Raw genomic sequence first — 17,066 nt, 5'->3', positions numbered from 1 at the left:
TCGTAATAAAGAAGCTTAACAGAGGGGGCTGGGTTTTGGCTGGTCACCTCCCTTGGCTCTGCCTTCAGCGCTCCTCAGGTGGAGGCTGCTGCTGCCCCCAGGGCTTGCGGGGTGTTGGGAACCACTGCTGTCATCTGGGGTCATGTTTTAAGTCAGGCTGGTGAGCTTGTAGAAACCATGCTACTGTGCAGCAAGGGATGCAAAAGTATTTGGGCCAGAAACAAGGGAGGCAGAGAGGGGCGTGCTGGAGCACTGGTATTGAGGCATTTTGCAAAAGGAAAAGAGAGAAGTTTCCTTGTCCTCTCATCTTAGGATTGTTTCTACAATTTTTCTTCAGCAGGTCATTAAGTCTAAAACACCTGGTCTCCTCATGTTTCTGTGCAAGTACAAACTTTTTGAGCATTGTTTTCAAACATTATTTCATCATGATTTTGGGACAACTATACCCCGTCTTGCTGAATTTCCGTGAGACCTGGTCTGGGAACAGCTCGTTTGACATGACATTCAAGTGCTGTTTTAATATTCGGCTGCAATTAATGTGGATGCAATTAATTGAGTCTTGTAAATCCTCAAGTTGAAAGCCCTCTAAGAAGTACGGGAAGATAAAAGTGCAGCTGAGGCCAAACCCTCAGCTACTGTCGGGCAGCAAACTTCTTCCATGACTGGACCAGCACCAACTTGCCCTCCACGACCACTTGACCCATGGCCCCCAGGTACGACACTGAAGTTTTCCACGTATTTAGGTTGAATTTGCTAGAGTTACTTCTGTCCTGGAAGTGCAAACCCCTTCTAAGGAAGGCTCACACATACAGAAGTGGTCAGTATGTCCCATGAATAATCATCATCATGGAGCCTCTTCATTCCCTATCAGCTCTTCGTAATGCTTTCTTACTTTTTTTGACCAAAGTTACTCAGACCAGCCTGGCTCATGGTGCCCCAGACATACGCATTTTTAATCCACATCCAGACCAAGCCTCATTGTGCAATAGGCTTCCTGCTTCCAGAAAAACAAGAGATAACATGTACATCTGCCTAGTCCATTCTTGCCTGAACCATAGACAAATTAAGACCAGCCCAGGTTCCAGGGCAGGAAAGGATCATTGTAAGGCAAAGGAGACCTTGGCTCCTCATGTTTCTGGATTTTTAGAGCAATTAGGAGGCTGAAACACAGACCTGGGAATGTTTTTTAGCGTGGTTTTACAGGAGCGGAGGATAAGGGCACTTGGCAGTGGCATAGACTGGGCCCTTGGCAAGTGCGTGGCAGAGCCTGCAGTCAGGACCTGCTTCTCCAGCATCCCCAGCAGTGCTGACCTGCACCAGCCACACTGTGCCACCTGTCCATGGACAAAATCACTGATTTGCGATCAAGGGGGGAAATCACAACCACACTCCTCTTTCTCCTTGCCCTTTGTATTTTTACGACCCTTTAGATATCTCCTGTGAAGAAGCCCATTGGTGCTCGGCCACTGTTCATTAAAAGGGACTTTTATTACAGAAGTAACAGCACTGCCGCTTCCTGAGACCTTTTGCTTGAGCTCTCTGAAGAAGCAGTGTAGGCATTTCCAGGACTCTCCAGCCTGTCCTGACAACTGTACTTTCATCTGTGCACAAAGTCTGCTTTAATATTGTCTCTCTAAGTGCTAAGAGCAAGTGTTTTGATGTTAACTTCTGGGAACGAGCTCTTAAGCTTCCACCTCACACTTAATTACAGTTAGTTATTAAGTACTCCAGCGTATCCAAGGGAGAATGGAGGTTTTCTGTTTCAAAGGGTTTCTGGACATGGTTCGGCAGTACCTTTTGCCAAGCAGAGAGTGCTTTTTCTACCCACATACGGTCAGACCATGGAGCTCCCTCTCCTGCCAATAACCCCATTGTTTTCAGAGGGACGCACATTGAGCCCCACTCCAGCAGCACACCGTATCTTTAGGGCAGGGAGTCACTCCCCTTAATGGATCTCAGATGACTGCAGTGAGACCATCCTATCCCTGTGTTCAAGCGTGCAGCCAGCTTGGCCCCGCATTCTCAATGGGGTGAGCACTGCCAGACGTCCTGTTCAGGGTAATAACACTAATTTTACCACTTTTACCACAGCCTGGTGATGAGGTGACATCGTTTAACTCTTTCCCAGTCCTGATGACAATAAAAGCCCAGGCTCAAGCCAGATGTTCTTCCCTCTTTTGAACCAGGTTTGGGTGATGCTGAGGGCCCAGGATGTAGGCAGGGCAGCAGTGAGGCAGACCCGTGGCAGCACCAGCACCAAACCCCTCTGGCACTGCTCAGTCAGGCTCACGGCACAGCCATGGTGCGGTGCCATAGCCGTGGTGCAGCGCCATAGCCAGTGGTCCTGCCGGCTCCTCACAGGGACAGCTCTGCAGAGATCCCAGATGCCAACAAAACCAAACACTACTTCAAAGCAGAAACAGCTTTGGCGTTCTTATAATGTTCCAGAACAAAGATGCTCCCAACCCACTGAGCAGCAGGTGCAAGAAGTGGATTGGCACCAAGAGCTTATTAAGAGTGACCACGACGCACAGTTTACAGCATTTTGCTGGTGTAGGGAAGCAGAAAACAGCTTCAGCAGATACCAGCCCAGGGACGAACAAGCTCCCTCCTAGTCCCAGAGTATGCAGGATGTGAGAGATGGGAGTAGAGATCTCACCAGTCGAGCTCTAGACACGTCTTGGCACAAAATGAACAGTCTTATCTTGATACCTGTGTTTGTTTGCCCAGCTTCAAACCTGTCTCAGCAACATGAGGGCCTGCCTTGCCCAACTCCTGCCTCTTGCAGAGACACCACCTCCAGTCCCAGCAGACGCGGGGCCCCCCGAGGCCCGTCCACGCCACAGCCCAGGGACTCCCCTGCGAGATCTGGGAAGACAGGCTGCAGGACGTGTTTTAGAGGATGGGAGCCCTGCCCTGTGGAGCTAAGACCTGGCTCATTCCTCACTGCCCAGTCAAGTATGGGCCTTGAATATTTTCTTGATACATTTGCGAGCGAGGCCTCAACGAACACATTTTCTTGTGTCAGAGGAGTGGAAAGGACCGAACACTGACCTCAGGAGCTGTAAAACCTGCCACTGTCAGTGCCCCTCAGGCTCAGCTGAACAGGGGCTGTAGACAGCATCTTGCCTGAAGTGCCCATGCTCAGGTGCACTCAGGACCAGGCCCATGGCCATGCTGCTGAGGTGCCATTGCAGCCTGGGCTGGCAGGAGGAGGGAGACCAGCCTGTATCCTTGTACCACAGGGTTTCGGACGTGATTCTCTGAAGCACTTGGTGCTGGCCGAGTGGATTACCCAGCTGAGCTTATCAGACAGCTCATTGTTCCTGCTTGAGTGATTCAGCCCCTCCAAAGTACTTCCCCAGCAGCACAGCAGTGAGGAGGAGGAGGGAGGCAAGGCGCGTGGTGCACACTGATAGTCCTCCTGATAGCAGGAGGCAGATAAACACACGCGAGTTAATGGCTGAGCTCAGATCTCGTTGAGGCAGTTTGACCTTTCTGCTGGTAAGCCTCCCTTCAGCTGACATGAAAGAGTTTGACACAAGCACTCAGGGGAATGTGTGGCCAATAAGTGAGACTTACTTTCTCCAGCAAATAATATTGATTAGCACAGTGCCTGCAGATGCGCCTCGAGGTGGTGGTGGGATTTCAGCCCAGCTCATTCACGGAGCGAGCAGAAGGGATGTCTGAGACACAGAAGTAAAATAATTTGTTGACTGAACCTGTAAAGTGCCCTTTCTGCCTCCTACCGCAGCGACCTGTGCGCTGCTGAAAGCCTTGGAGGGAGGGAGAGGCTGGGCAGGCTGGGCAACCTGGCTGCTATCCCTGTGTGGTCTGGCTGGTCTCCATCCCAGTGGGCGTTCCTTGTCATTGAGCACGTTTTTCCATCTTCCTGGGCCACTTTGTCCTTTGGCTTCCCTGGTAAAGAAACATCCGTTAAGAGCACTAATGCCTCTGAGAATTTGGGTAATTAGGACTGAAAATGGATCAAGGACCTATCTGAGCATCTGGGAGAGGCTGCTTCTTCTCTAGCCATCCAGGACAGGCTCTGCTCCAGTGATCCAGGCATGAAGGGTGCCGTGGGACCATGCCAGTGCATGAAACCAAACCCAAACCTATGTTACCTCACACCAGGAAGCACAGTGGCATCTCCACTGAGTTGCAGTCCCTGTCCCCTTTAGACCCACAGACATGGGTCTCAGTGAGCCTGGTGATTGCCTGCAGCCTTATGAACTGTGTAGCATGGAGTGGCTGGGACTCATTGTCTTGCTGTCTCAAGGGCCATCTTCCGCCATTTCAATGGTGGCACTACAAAGCTGAAACATTATACTCAGGCTGCAAAGAGTGGCTGCCAGGAATCTGTAACCAAGACCATTCACTTAATGGGAGCACATTTTAAACATCTTGCTCCTAGCCTTTTGCACTTAGGGAGAGCCCAAACCATGTGTAAGCCAGTACCGTGTTCTTTACCCAAGCCCATGGAAGGCACACAGAGTCACAGCGGGAAATTGTGAACCACCTCAGTTTGGTTTAGTTCTGTATTTATCCTGATGACACTTAAGTGGCCGCAATACCAGCCAAATGCTCTGGGAGGTGAGGTGGAGACTGCATTTACGTATTATTTCTTAAATGCCCCAGTCCAAACACCTCCCATAATAAACTCCTGGCTTGCTCAGGAATATAGAATGTGTTTTGTTGTTTTTTTTTTGTTGCTTTGTTTTTTGTTTTTTAAAGCAGCAGGATGACCCAGAAACTCAGGTTACACATTGTCTATATGCAAAGACACTTTAATGCATGGTATTGCACCAACATGACCACTGAGTTTGGGAAAAGGTACCAAAAGTTTGTAACGCTGGGAAAGCTTCTGAAGGGCTAGAAGGATGTTCTCGCCCAGGATGTTACTGAATCTTTCCACCACGTCCTGCACTTTTCTCTCCTCCGCCTTCTTCCTCCTGCTGCTGTGTATGGAAAGACAAAGAAAAAGCTGAGCTTTTCCACCTGGGGTCTCAGGGAAGGACCAGGATGAGGTTGCTCTGGACAAGCATCTGGCCACTTACTGTTCGTCTGGCTTGGTTTGATCACTGGGGTCAGAACACAAATGCAGGCGCTCCCTGGGAGCTGGGATCAGTGCGGGCAGGCCCTGGCTGCAGCCAGCTCCTCAGATGTGGATGGGATGCGTAGGAAGAGCACTCCCAAAGCGGGAGGGTGAAGCCTGGGTAAACACATCGAGGCCACCTTCAGGACCTGGTGAAGTGGTGTGGGACAGCAATGGGAGCACTCAGTGGGCTCAGTTTTGGCCACGCCAGTGCTCACGTGGCTTCAGGCAAACACACCCCACCCCTTGGTAAGCCTGCTGTTTCCCCAGTGAGTTTGACAACACGCACTAAAATACCAGTGGATCCACAATAAGAGATGTCATTTGCGGGTGCGAGTTGGTTTAAAGAGAAATAATACGCGTTAACCTGCACCGAGCTGCAAGTGGGGACAGGCCCTGGGCTGCTGGCGGACACCTGCTGCCTTGCCCCCGGCCAGGGCGCGTCGCGGGAGGGACAACCCGATCCTGGCAGCTGCAATCTCGCAGCCCCTCTGCCCGCCAAGGAGAACCCTGCAGCCAGTCAGGCACAGGTGGAAGTTTCGAGATCCTCAAACTCTTGGTCCCTGTGGGCACATCCAGCCCTCAGTGCTGCAAAGCCCCGAAGACGGAGGAGTCCTGCTCTCTGCCTTTGTGCCGTCCTCTGTCAAATCATGCTGTGCTGGCAGTTTGCAAAGCTGTCTATTATCGGCACGTTAATAACCTTTCACAATGTTTAATTACTTGGAAAGGTAATCGGTCCTGTGGTAGTTCTTTAAAAAGCATGCCCATTTCACTTGCTCTTGGCAAACACTTCTGCCTTTTTGTCTTTCATTCTCGCAATAAATATGTTAGAACTGATCCTGCCTCCAAAGGCAATACCTATTTGTAAAACAAAGAGGAAGATTGCTCCCTGGCTTTCTGGGTGTCAGCTCTGCAGCCAGGTGCCATGCCACAGATCTCTCCCTCTGACACCATTGTGAGTGGATTCAGGGACAACCATCTGCCTTGTGTTTTTCTAATGGCTTCTCATTTAAGGCGCCTGGTTATACACACAGCCAGGTACTCAGAGGCAGAGCTTACTTCACCATCAGAGCTGGCCACACCGCCGGCTGCACGTAAATAAGCAGCTCAGAAGCCAGACACACGTCGCCCAGTCCTCTCTATCAGCTTGCTGCTGCCCTTTGTCTGCTGCCACCAGTGCCAGTGCAGGCTGTGACATGCTGTGATGCCTGGGGCTGGGAGGAGGGAGCAGGAGGACCTGGCAGCTGCAGGAAGAAGGCAGGCAGTTTGTCCAGGTGGGTGAAGGTGCCACCAGGCTCTCTCCAAGGACAGTTAACCACGACATGGCTGCAGACTGCCACCAGTGGCAACTTCGTTGCCGCGAAGAAGTGGTAGGTTGTTCTCCTTCCATGCGAGGATGACACTACTTGTGACGTGAGGCAACTTGTGCATGTTGCCTTTGGGCTTGTGACCCTGTGCTGGTAACTGTAACAACCACAAAGGTTTGGCCCTATCCTGGAGCCCACCAGCTGAGGCAGCTTGGGACCACCGCTTGGGCACTGCTGGGGTCCCCATGCCTGTCCCTTGCCATCTCGGAGCAGCCCTGTGACCCCGTAGCCATCCCGAGAGCGGATCCGCCTTGGCACAAGCATTCTCCAGTGCTTCTAGGGAGGGCACACGTGTGCACGCACACACACATGCCCACACGCATGCATACACGCACACCTGCGAGCCCGTGGGGCCCTGGCATGTAAGAAGCTGTTCTGTCCATGCCAGGTGCCAGCCCCGGCGAGGGCACATGGCTTGTCAGGCTCAGGCACCCACTAGCCACAGCCACAGCCTGCAGCAGCGGAAAGTTCTACACTAGATTGACTAAATTTGTCCTTTTCCGCTGATGAACACTATCCTATGAGCCAACGTGTTCCACTTCAGCCAGGGAGGTACTCACTTTTGGGGAGGAAAGCACAAAATGGTATCAGAAGAAAACATTATTCATGATGGCAGCAAAAGCTGCTGGCATTTTCTTCCCTCCTGCTGAAGTACGAGCTTGTCAAACAAACAAATGAAAAGCACCCAGCAGGTTTCAAGGCACCAGGTCCTCAGCCTGCAGGTTCCCCCACATGGAAGCATAGGCAGAAGTGCTGTAACCCATCCATGCTTGTGTTTTTCTTGACAGGTTTGTTTTCTTCTTCCCTTTTTTTTTTTTTTTTTAATTTTCTTTGTAAAAAAAAAGCTTTTAGCAGCCTGAGGGCAGAAGGCTCTCACTTGCTAAATCACAAGGTTTGCCACATTGAAATGTAGGGACGTGCCCGCAAATGGGAACTGGCTGTCTTAGCTTTCGTTCTTGATTGTTTGCCAGAACCCTTAAAACAACAGGAGGAGGTTCAGTCACCTAAACATCCCTTCGCTCAGGGGAGTCTGTAAACCTGGGTATTAACATATCAGATGCCACCAGTGCCTTTGCCAGCAGCACAGGCAGCCCCACTGCCAGGTGGCCGTGGGACAAGAAGGAGCTGAAATGCCTGGCAGTGCCCTGGTGTGTCCCTCCTGGCATGAGCGCTGGGCTGTGCTGACCCAGGATCCTGTGTCCTTGCAGTGCTTGGTGATTAGGGGCAGGAGAGAGGTGTGAATGCCAGGGAACACCATTCGGTGCTGTGATGTTAGAAACATGGTTTTCCTAGATTTTATAGTCAGGTAAGAGATGATGCTTGTGCTGCCCCACCAGATAGGTACCAACAAGAACTGGACACGCATCAATGAGATGATGGTCACATTTCCCTCTGCCCTGCCCCAGCTTGTTTGAAGAGCAGTGATGTGAAGGGACAGCAAGGGACCAAAACTTGTAGATTGGAAGAGATAATCAGCAAAACGCTGCCCTTAAATAGCTGAAAAGCAACCTCAAGTGCAGCCAATGATGGTTGGTGCTTCCTCAGCGTAGACCTAACCTGTGGCTCTCCATGTCATTCCAGGGCTGTATATCCTTGTTTAACTTGGACAGCACACCTCAGTCCTCAGCTACAGATATATTTAGACTCCTATTTCAGTCATAGACTTGGAGAGAGACCAGGCATACACCTCAGACCTTGCCTATAGTAATTCCTTGGCCTCACTGTTCTGCTAATGTTTATTTAAATGGATGAGGGGTGGAGCATGACCTGGAAAAGGGTTGAGAAGCTCTCTAAATGTCCGTCTCTCAGCTGGGCTCTTGTCAGCCACCTCGCTGTGACATTTTAAACTGGGAGGTCTGGGGCAGCACTGCATCTGCCTCCAGTCTCCACCTCAAGATGCTCAAGGTCCTCGAAGTCCCTTCTGCTGGCTCCAGTTTCCTTCCCATGTCTTCCAATGGGCAGGTCTTACACCTCAGAGGGATTTAGGGTTTTGACAAGCTGCACTATTCACCTTGAACTCTACTGGGTACAAACTCTACAGTAGGAGTCCCCTGGTCCTCAACTGCAGCTCTTGGCATCAGCTTTCCTTTGGGCTCTCTTCTGTGAGTCCCTGCACACCTTTGAATTGCTGAGGAGCTTGGGAGCTCCAAATGATCCTTTCCCTGGGCTTTCCATCCCCATTTAGGTCTCTCTTGGAAAAGTAGCTGGGCTAGAGCTCAACTCCGGCAACACCTAGACCTTTCCTCTGTTCTCCCTGACCATTTCCTCCTGAATTTCCACCACCACCTGGCAGCCTCCTGGTTGGTAGAGGCTCCCCTGACCAGAAGGCAGCACCCTTGTTCCCATTACTGCCTCAATCCCATGACCTGGGTGAAGGCTCATGAAGGTGGGCAGGTGGGTGCCCACCTCTGAACCACCTCCTTGAGTTTGCAAGTCCCACGAGGCGGGCAAGCCAAACCCTCTTCCCTCGCAACGTCATGGCATTAGGTTATAAAGTTCAGCTTGTCAGTAAGTATGCTGGTCCCACCCACGGCTTCTTTCCACATAATTACGGTTTGCAGAGATACCAGGAAAAAAAGGAGAGCCCCTGCCGGAGATGCTGACGTCTTTTTCCTTTCAGGTTCAATGGCTGCTTTATTGCGGTCGGGTTTTCTTCCTCCCCGCTGCCCAGTCTTTCTCTGACTGGAATCGTTCCCCTCTGAAAAACGTGGTGACTTTTGCTGAAAAGCAGTTCTGCCACTTCTGTAGCAAGGCAGCGATCATGAACAGCACAGTGGTAGTTACGGGATGTGTGGTTTACCTCAAGACGTCACATCTCCTCCCCTCAGAGACATCAGAAGGGTTATTGCTCAAATTTGGCTTCGATTGTATAAAGGAAAAAGGCCCTGTGACTTTCACTACTACTTTTAATGTTCTAAGAAACCTTCATGCTCCCTTCCCCAGGCCGCTTCAAAGGGCAATTAGCTGGGGCACAAGATGTCGCTTTTTGGTAAACGTATGTGTACAAAGTGCATTATAAAATCCCATGAGTCAAGTTGCAGTATTTCCTACATGGGAATGGAGAGACTGATTTCAGCTGGGGATTTTTCCCAGGTGAAGGCCGGCCAGAAAGCAGAGCTTTGAGTACCCAATTTGCACTTTCTGCCCTTAAATACTTTTGGAGAGCAGAAGGGGTGAAATATCTAGCGCGCTTCTTTCAGATCTGGTACGGTGATGCTGGGCTGGAAGATGGTCCCTGGGGAGCCATTGCTGGGCATGGCCGTGGTCCACACAGGAAGGAAGGCACCAGGGCTGGGCTCACCTAGCAGAGCACCACGCTCTGCCGATGCAAACACCTGCCCAGCAAAAGCCAGGGATCCTCTCTGTGACAGGAAAGCTGTGAAACAAGAGGCAGGAAGGCACGGTCACGACGGACACAGGCAATGTGGGGCACACTCAGAGAGAGAGCTGAGAAAGGAAACCAGCAAAACAGAACTCCCTATCTCCCTAAAGAAAACCCCACACCAAAGGTAAACAAATACCATCCCCACTGGAAACGCAGGCATTACCACCTCCTTCACATAGGCAGTGAAGAATGGTGCAGGACTGTGTGGCCAGGCTGCCAGCATTTCAGTGAAGGGCACCAGGGACACATGACAGCTCGGGGAAGCCCAGCTACTGCCGTCCACCCCAGGTTTAGCCCCCTCTTTGATTTTGTTGGCAAGAACAGCCCCTTCTTTCTCACAAGCCACCCCCCGGTTTTAACAGCTTTCCCCCTCTGCAGACCTATGTCAAGCTGAACGAGCATGAGCACAACACTGCAAATCCTCGGGCATGAGGATTTTGCCCATAAGGCAGCTGATGAGCTTTTTGTGAGCAGTTTCAGCCTTTTGTGAGCCCCAGCGAGCAGGGTCTGCAGGCACTGCTCCTGAGAGCTCCCACCCACAGCCATGACCACAGGGGGAAGGACAAAGGGTGCAAAGGCAAACTACACCGTGGCCTTTTGTTCTCCTCAGCTTTGCGAGTACAACTGCGGTGTCTGACCAAAACCACGACCGGGCTCCCCTTTGCTAAAGTCATAATTTCTAATTTAGTGTTTGGTGGCTGAGGATGGGGTCCCCAAGGGAGGTGCAGGCTTTCCTTATATTTATATAAAGACACTGTGCTATACCTGATGAATGCAGGGTTTACTCATGGGTGGCTTCCTCCCGTGTACAGTACCGCGCTGTGACCTGCCCAGGAAACGCAGCTTGTTTCCTGCAGCGTGCCGGGCAGTGCCTCGCAGAGTCACAGAATGGCTGGTGTTGGAAGGGACCTCTGGAGATCATCTCATCCAACCTACCGCTAGCTAAAGCAGGCTGAGGAGCTTATGCAGCTGCCCATCACTCCAGTGCCAGCCCAAATCAGGCCGCTCCAGGAAGATTCTCTTCTGTGGACAAAAAGCACTTGCCAAGAGGGTGAGCAGTGCTGAAAACCCTCCTGTGGGGAGGCAAAGTGACCTGCTCCATCTCTGGCAGTGGGGGCTCAACACCTGCCTCCCCACTGGCTGGGATGCAGGTTGCACGGCGGGGAGAGGGCAACGCTTACGGCACAACCAGGTGGAAGGTGTGTGTGTGTGTGTGTGTGCATTGCAAGGACATTACCTCTTAACAGCAAGGTGTGAATGAGGAAGGAGTTCCCTTCAACAAAGCTGCCCTGGTGAGGAGAGGCCAGGGGTGAGCACCTTCATCCCCAGCACTCGTCCTTTGCTGGGGCTGGCAAGCTCTTGGCACCAGCTCACTAACCCTTCAAATGCCGAGGAACCTCATAGGACCTTAATTTGACAGTCACATTAAAAATATTTTGTCTGTCGACAGAACCTTTCATCCAAGAATCTCAAAGTGCTTTACAAATATTAATTAAGCTCACCAAGGTAAGTATGAATAATTATTGCCATTGGATAACACGGAGAACTGAGGCCAAACTTACCCAAGAGCACCTGTCAGGCCCTGGGGACCAGCACGGGAGAGGAGCAATTCCCAGCTGCAGTCATGAGCCTGTGAACCCTTCTGCAGAGAACAACCTCAGCCAACCGGCCCAGTTTGCCGTGCTCCGCTCAAGGGTGTCCTCCCCTAAAAAAATCACCCGTTTGAAGGACAGAAAACAAACAAACAAACAAACAATTCATTTTTGCAACGCATTGTGATTGATGTCACTGTAAAAAATTTAGGCAACAATGACATGAAAATATAAACTCCCCAAATCAGTGTGAAAGCTTTTTGAAGAACAGAAAAGGAACACTATTTCATTTACCCCATGCCTTGTGTTAGTCCCTTCTACTGATTTTTGGTGAGATTACTCGTTTCTGAAAGTAATGGATAGTAAAATCAGATGTTAAGGAATTAGGGATAGAATTTAAGGACTATTTTAAACCCCAAATGATCAAACCTTCATTTATTATTGCACCTTACTACTACGAATCTCAGAACTTGGAGCGCTTTCATTTTCCTACGCCTCCAATCATCCTGTGTCAAGGAGACTCAGATCAGGGTTGCTCAGGTTGCAAGTTCAGGTATATTTTAAAGTGATAAAGACTCACTATCATAATCTGGTCTGAACTCTTGCACAGCCCAACCCTGAGGAATTCAGCTATTTACCTTGTAGACAGCCCAACTACTTACATCACAGTATTTAGTTAACTTTGGTTCATGTATCTGTAAGTGCTGAAGGTCTCTGAAGTTTCCCCACCTTCCAAACCCTGCTCCGTGTTGCACGGAGAGGGTCCAATATTGGGCTTCTTGATTGCAAATTCCTTACCTACAGGAATGTTGTGGAAATGAATACACAAATATTGTGAGATTCAAAGATATCAGAGCAACGGGGAGGGGAGCCATAAATATACCTCACGCAGATAATAGCGGCTATAAATTCTATTGCCTTCATCTGGCTTGGCACCAGCATTCTGCAGAACTACTTGCTGTGCTCATTCCTCTCTCCATGGCAAGCTTCACTGTTTATTACTGATATATAACCACAGTGTTATGTTCGTCTTGTGGACGGTTCTGGATAAAAGCAGCCTTTTCAGATTGAATTAAGCACTTTCCAAAGCAATAGCAACTAAACTGAAAAATATCCATATGAGGTGTGTTTGGGGGTGAAACTGACGATTTGTCTTATGCCAGCAGAGCTTTCCTGCATGAGCATCTTTCAGACAGCTATTTGGCCTCTAGTTCAAACCACGCTTGACACGTGAGCCATTAGTTGAGGCTCTGAAGGATGAAACCTACCCAGAGCAAAGAAACAGAGTAGGTGACTCTTCTTCATCATAGAGGATCCTCCAGCATCATGACTGGAATGGAGGTGGCGGGAACTTCTTCCCTAGTGCAGTAATGCCAGGGATGGTCTCCCAGGGCGGGAGCTGATGCAGGTATGCTGTGTCTGGGGAGGATAAGTGGTTTGTGTGGTGGTGGCACTATGTGTCCCCTACTGCAGGCATGCGGTGGGAAGGATTAGTAGTCTCGGTTGAGTCCTTCCTTCTCCTCCCCACGCAGAGGGCCATCCCCTCTGTGGCTCAGCTAACCAAGGAGCCTCTGTCTCACCCTGCCTGACCAGCATGCAGAGGGTTGTGGGCCCGCAGGGACCTCCTCACCCATGCGACCACAGTGCATGTTTCATTGCTACTGAATACCTGGGCAGCCTCAGACGAAATGGACAGGCAGGCTGGTGGTACAGGGTTTCAAGTTACTGACCCATTAATTAGGAAGTGAGAACCTGTTTTGGAAGAGTGCTGAGAGTCTCCTCACTCAAGCCATGGCAAACTGAGCTCAATGGAGTGTTTCGGATCAGTGCTGCCTGTTTCCAATTACATCTGAGAGCATTTCTGCACTGAAGAGCCAAAATCTTGATTTATAGGCTTTTGGGCAAGGGAATGCAGTGTTTTTTATTATCTTTATCTCTAAATCTGCTCTTGTTATTATACTTGTTGCTTACAACAAACTTGCAGAGTCTAATGCATGGGTCTTTTGTTAAGTCTTCCTACATTCAGATGCTAATACTCTTCATTAAAGCCCAGACTAATTGCTTCTTCATCAGATCGACAGGCCCATCTATTTCACTCAGTGCCCCTGGGAGGGGAGCACGCACTTTGGGACAACGTCCCTTTGGAAGGTGGTGGAGCTGGAGGCAAACCTGAGGCTGAGGCCCCCCCGGACCTCGGCTGCGCTGGGGCCGGAGCACTCGCTCGCACCTCGCGGGCACCGTGGCCATGGGAGAGGCAGCAGGCGCGCTCCTGCGCCTCCCGCTCGGCACCAGACATTCCTCTGGCTGCATTTTCTGCTGCACTGGCTTCCCGCATATTTGTCCTGACATCACATGGGCTGAGGCCCTTCCCGCCTCTGCCCAGTGTGAGTTTGCTGTGAAACAAAAAAACAAACCCACTTTTAGAAAACGATGTCTTCTGTGGAAGGAAAATGCTCAAATGCAGCGAAGAAGAGTTTTATGAGCTTTGCTTCAATACTCGTTGTGCAACATCCTTACGGGATTTCATTATTTATGATGATTCTATGATTTTATCTAACTACAGTCTATGCCTAATAGCTCGGAGGTGCTGTTGATTAATTTTTTCCAGCTCTTTGATGTACCGGCAATAACTTGTCCACGTTACCCTGTCTCAGTAAAGTGGAAATCGCCACGGCACAGCCAAGGTGTGGTATCATGAGGTGGCCAAAGCTGGAATAACTGCCCCTGTCCACAGCAGGACTGAGTTTCCCCCCAAGCCATGCTCTCCTCGCTTGCGTTGGCTGATGGCGTTGTAATGAGTCGACTCATTAAAATAGGAAAAAACAAATCCAGCCGAAAAATGCTGGGTTTCTTTTCTGCTAGGCTAGTGAGTTGAACTTGCTCTCCACGCGAGCAGCTATGTACTGGAGCTGGCGCGAAGGACAAAGGGAGCGATCACACAGTGAGGAGCAGCGGGAAGAGGAAGAAGAGGGAGAAGGGCAAGTGGGGGCAGGCTGTAAGATATCTTCTGACACCACACCCTACGTATGGACACTGTCAGTCTAATTCCTACCGTACTGGTTCCGTCCTCAATGTCGTAATAAGTTTCTGTGAATCTTTTCAATTAGGTAGTGATTTATTGGTTAGTGGGGTGGGTTTGGACAACCTCCAGCAACAGACACAAAATCCATTACCATGCTAGCTCTGTCCTATTGCCTGCAATGCAAAGGCATGAAATTTTTTCTCCAGGAAATGAATCTTTTTTGAAGTGATTATAAGATTATATGATTAGGCTATCGAGTGATGTAAACCTGCCAGTTTCTAAAAGCTTTGGTGTAGTTATGCCACTTACAAAAGGATTTGCTTCAAAATTTTTAGCTATCCCAGCACATTAGTTGCTGATTAACTGGAGGTCTTCCTGAAAAGAGTGCATTTATCAGCATAAACAGACCTCTTACCTCTTTGTTCCCTTACGTAGAGGTTTTCAGTCTGCCTGAGTTAAAGTGTTTGTCAGTTCAAAATTTATTATTTCTTGTCATCGCTTCTCTTATAGTCATCACCTCTCTGGTACTCGTCCAATTCTGTGGATTTGTCAATCACCACCACAAAGAAACGCAGGCCAAAACAAACCTGGCATGACTTGATTTCTGTATTACAAATGTACTGGCACAAACGTTGTCCACAAAATCTCTTATTTCAGCAAAGTGCTTGAAATCCCATTGACTTCAATTAGTAAGTTAAGCAAGTGCTCAAATGCCATATTTGAACCGGGGCCTGAAGACACTACCTTGGCCAACTGGATTTGTTGTCTCTTTTTTTTTAATAGTTACACAGCTTTTAGAGGGAATTTCCATGTTTCAGTTCAGTCAAGACATCAAAAACTTGTGTGAGATCATGGAGAACCAAAAGCAAATATTATGTTGTCTTCTGGCATCTTTCATTTACAAACTGTTTTTAGGAGGTTAAGCATCAAGTGTTCAAGAAGAGTGAATGAAACAATGAGATGTTCTTCTAGGACACTGCTCTTCTGAAGATTCCTCTTAGGAAAAAACAACACAAGGAAGGGAATTACTGATGTATAAGATAAGGGAAAAATGTGGACCACTATGAATAGGCTTTACTTCATGGTAGCTGATGGCGTCTGGCAATTTTACACTACGTGCTACTCCTGTTCTCCCTGTATGCAATTACATAGGCATATCAGTGTAATGCATGGTTATTACAAAGCAGCCACAACATGCTGGGAAGAACACTTTATGCTTCTTAGTTGGATAAGGCTCATCTGGTCTTAATCTGTTTTTTTTTTCCCCTTCTTAAGGAACATCTTCTATTTTAAGATTTTCCCCATTTAGCCAATGGAACCTATGTTAATTTGCCCTTTATTATCAATTTTTTCCTCATTATTATGCTGATCAAAGAGCTCTGGGGCAGTTTTCCGAGAGGCAGGCATACCTTGCCGCTGGAGCCGGAAGGCAGAGCGCCGACATGCAAATGCTCCCCCACCCTCCTCCTGTTGGGAAAGCAGCTTCCAGCCCAGCCACCTCCCAGGTTGGCTGCTTGTGCCCAGCCCTGACCCTGCACGCTTCCCTCACCCAAACCCATCCCTCCTGGGCACACTCGTGTCGCCCCACCAGGAGGTTTTGCTACCATGGGAGGCAGAGCCGCTGGGTGCCGTCCCCTTTCCCACTGGGTTTGGGCGCCCTGCTCCCTGCTGAGGGGAGAGCAGAGGAGGTGGTGAGGCTGGTGAGGGTTCTGGAGCACAAGTTTGATGAGGAGCAGCTGGGGAACTGGGGCTGTTTACCCTGGAGATAAGGAGGCTGAGGGGAGACCTTATTGCTGTCTACAGCTACCTGAAAGGAGGTTGTAGCATGGAGGGTGTTGGTCTCTTCTCCCAAGTAGCAAGTGATAGGACAAGAAGAAATGGCCTCAAGTTGTGCCAGGGGAGGTTCAGTTGGGTATTAGGAAAAATTTCTTCACAGAAAGGGTTGTCAGGCATGGAAACAGGCTGCCCAGGGAAGTGGTGGAGTCACCATCCCCGAGGGTGTTTAAAAGGCATTTAGACGAGATTCTTAGGGACGTGGTTTAGTGCTAGAGTTAGGTTATGGTTGGACTCTATGATCCTGAGGGTCTCTTCCAACCAAAATGATTCTACGATACTATGAAATGCTGGGGAGCTCTGCCTGTGCTGCTGTGCCTCTGCCACGCAGGTTCCTCAGAACAAGAGGGTGGTGGCGGCAGCTTCTTTGCCTCTTTGTTTTCAACAGGACGGGCAGGGGCTGCTGCCTTATGCGGGGCTGCCATCGGCCAGGGCCTCCACCCAGCAGCGCCCCAGCCCTGGTGCCAGCCCAGGTGGCCAGTGCTGACATGGCCGCCAGCGGGCCAGCGAGCTCAGAGGGAACTCCGCTGTTTCCCAACCAGTGCCCATAGACTTCCAGCTTTAGGTAAGAGACTCAAGGACTGAGATCTCGCAGCCAGTGACTCGGGGATGCGCCGGCTAAGGCAGGGGCAGAGCAGGACACCTGGGAGCCCCCACACACCCTTCCTCCTGGGGCAACGCACGTGGGATGTGGCGGGACAGACCCAGGCCGAGGCCGCCCTGGACGAGTCACATCCTTGTTTTTTCCTCCGTCCCTTGTTTGTAAAATGGC

The 17,066-nt window shown here is 50.0% G+C and overlaps 1 long non-coding RNA gene across 1 annotated transcript; it reads right to left on the bottom strand.

Annotated features, from left to right (window-relative positions):
• Positions 1–4,766: 4,766 nt before the first annotated feature.
• On the bottom strand, positions 4,767–9,965 carry LOC110359712 (uncharacterized). The gene is made up of 2 exons (XR_010471552.1): positions 5,058–9,965; positions 4,767–4,958 (listed from the first exon to the last, which is right to left on the bottom strand). It is a non-coding gene; the product is annotated as an uncharacterized LOC110359712 (long non-coding RNA).
• Between the last annotated feature and the right edge of the window lie 7,101 nt (positions 9,966–17,066).

Source organism: Columba livia, chromosome 3, assembly GCF_036013475.1.
Source record: "Columba livia isolate bColLiv1 breed racing homer chromosome 3, bColLiv1.pat.W.v2, whole genome shotgun sequence".
NCBI lineage: Eukaryota > Metazoa > Chordata > Aves > Columbiformes > Columbidae > Columba > Columba livia.
The sequence above is the reverse complement of the archived record's forward strand: the minus strand, read 5'-3'. Positions and strand labels throughout refer to the sequence as shown.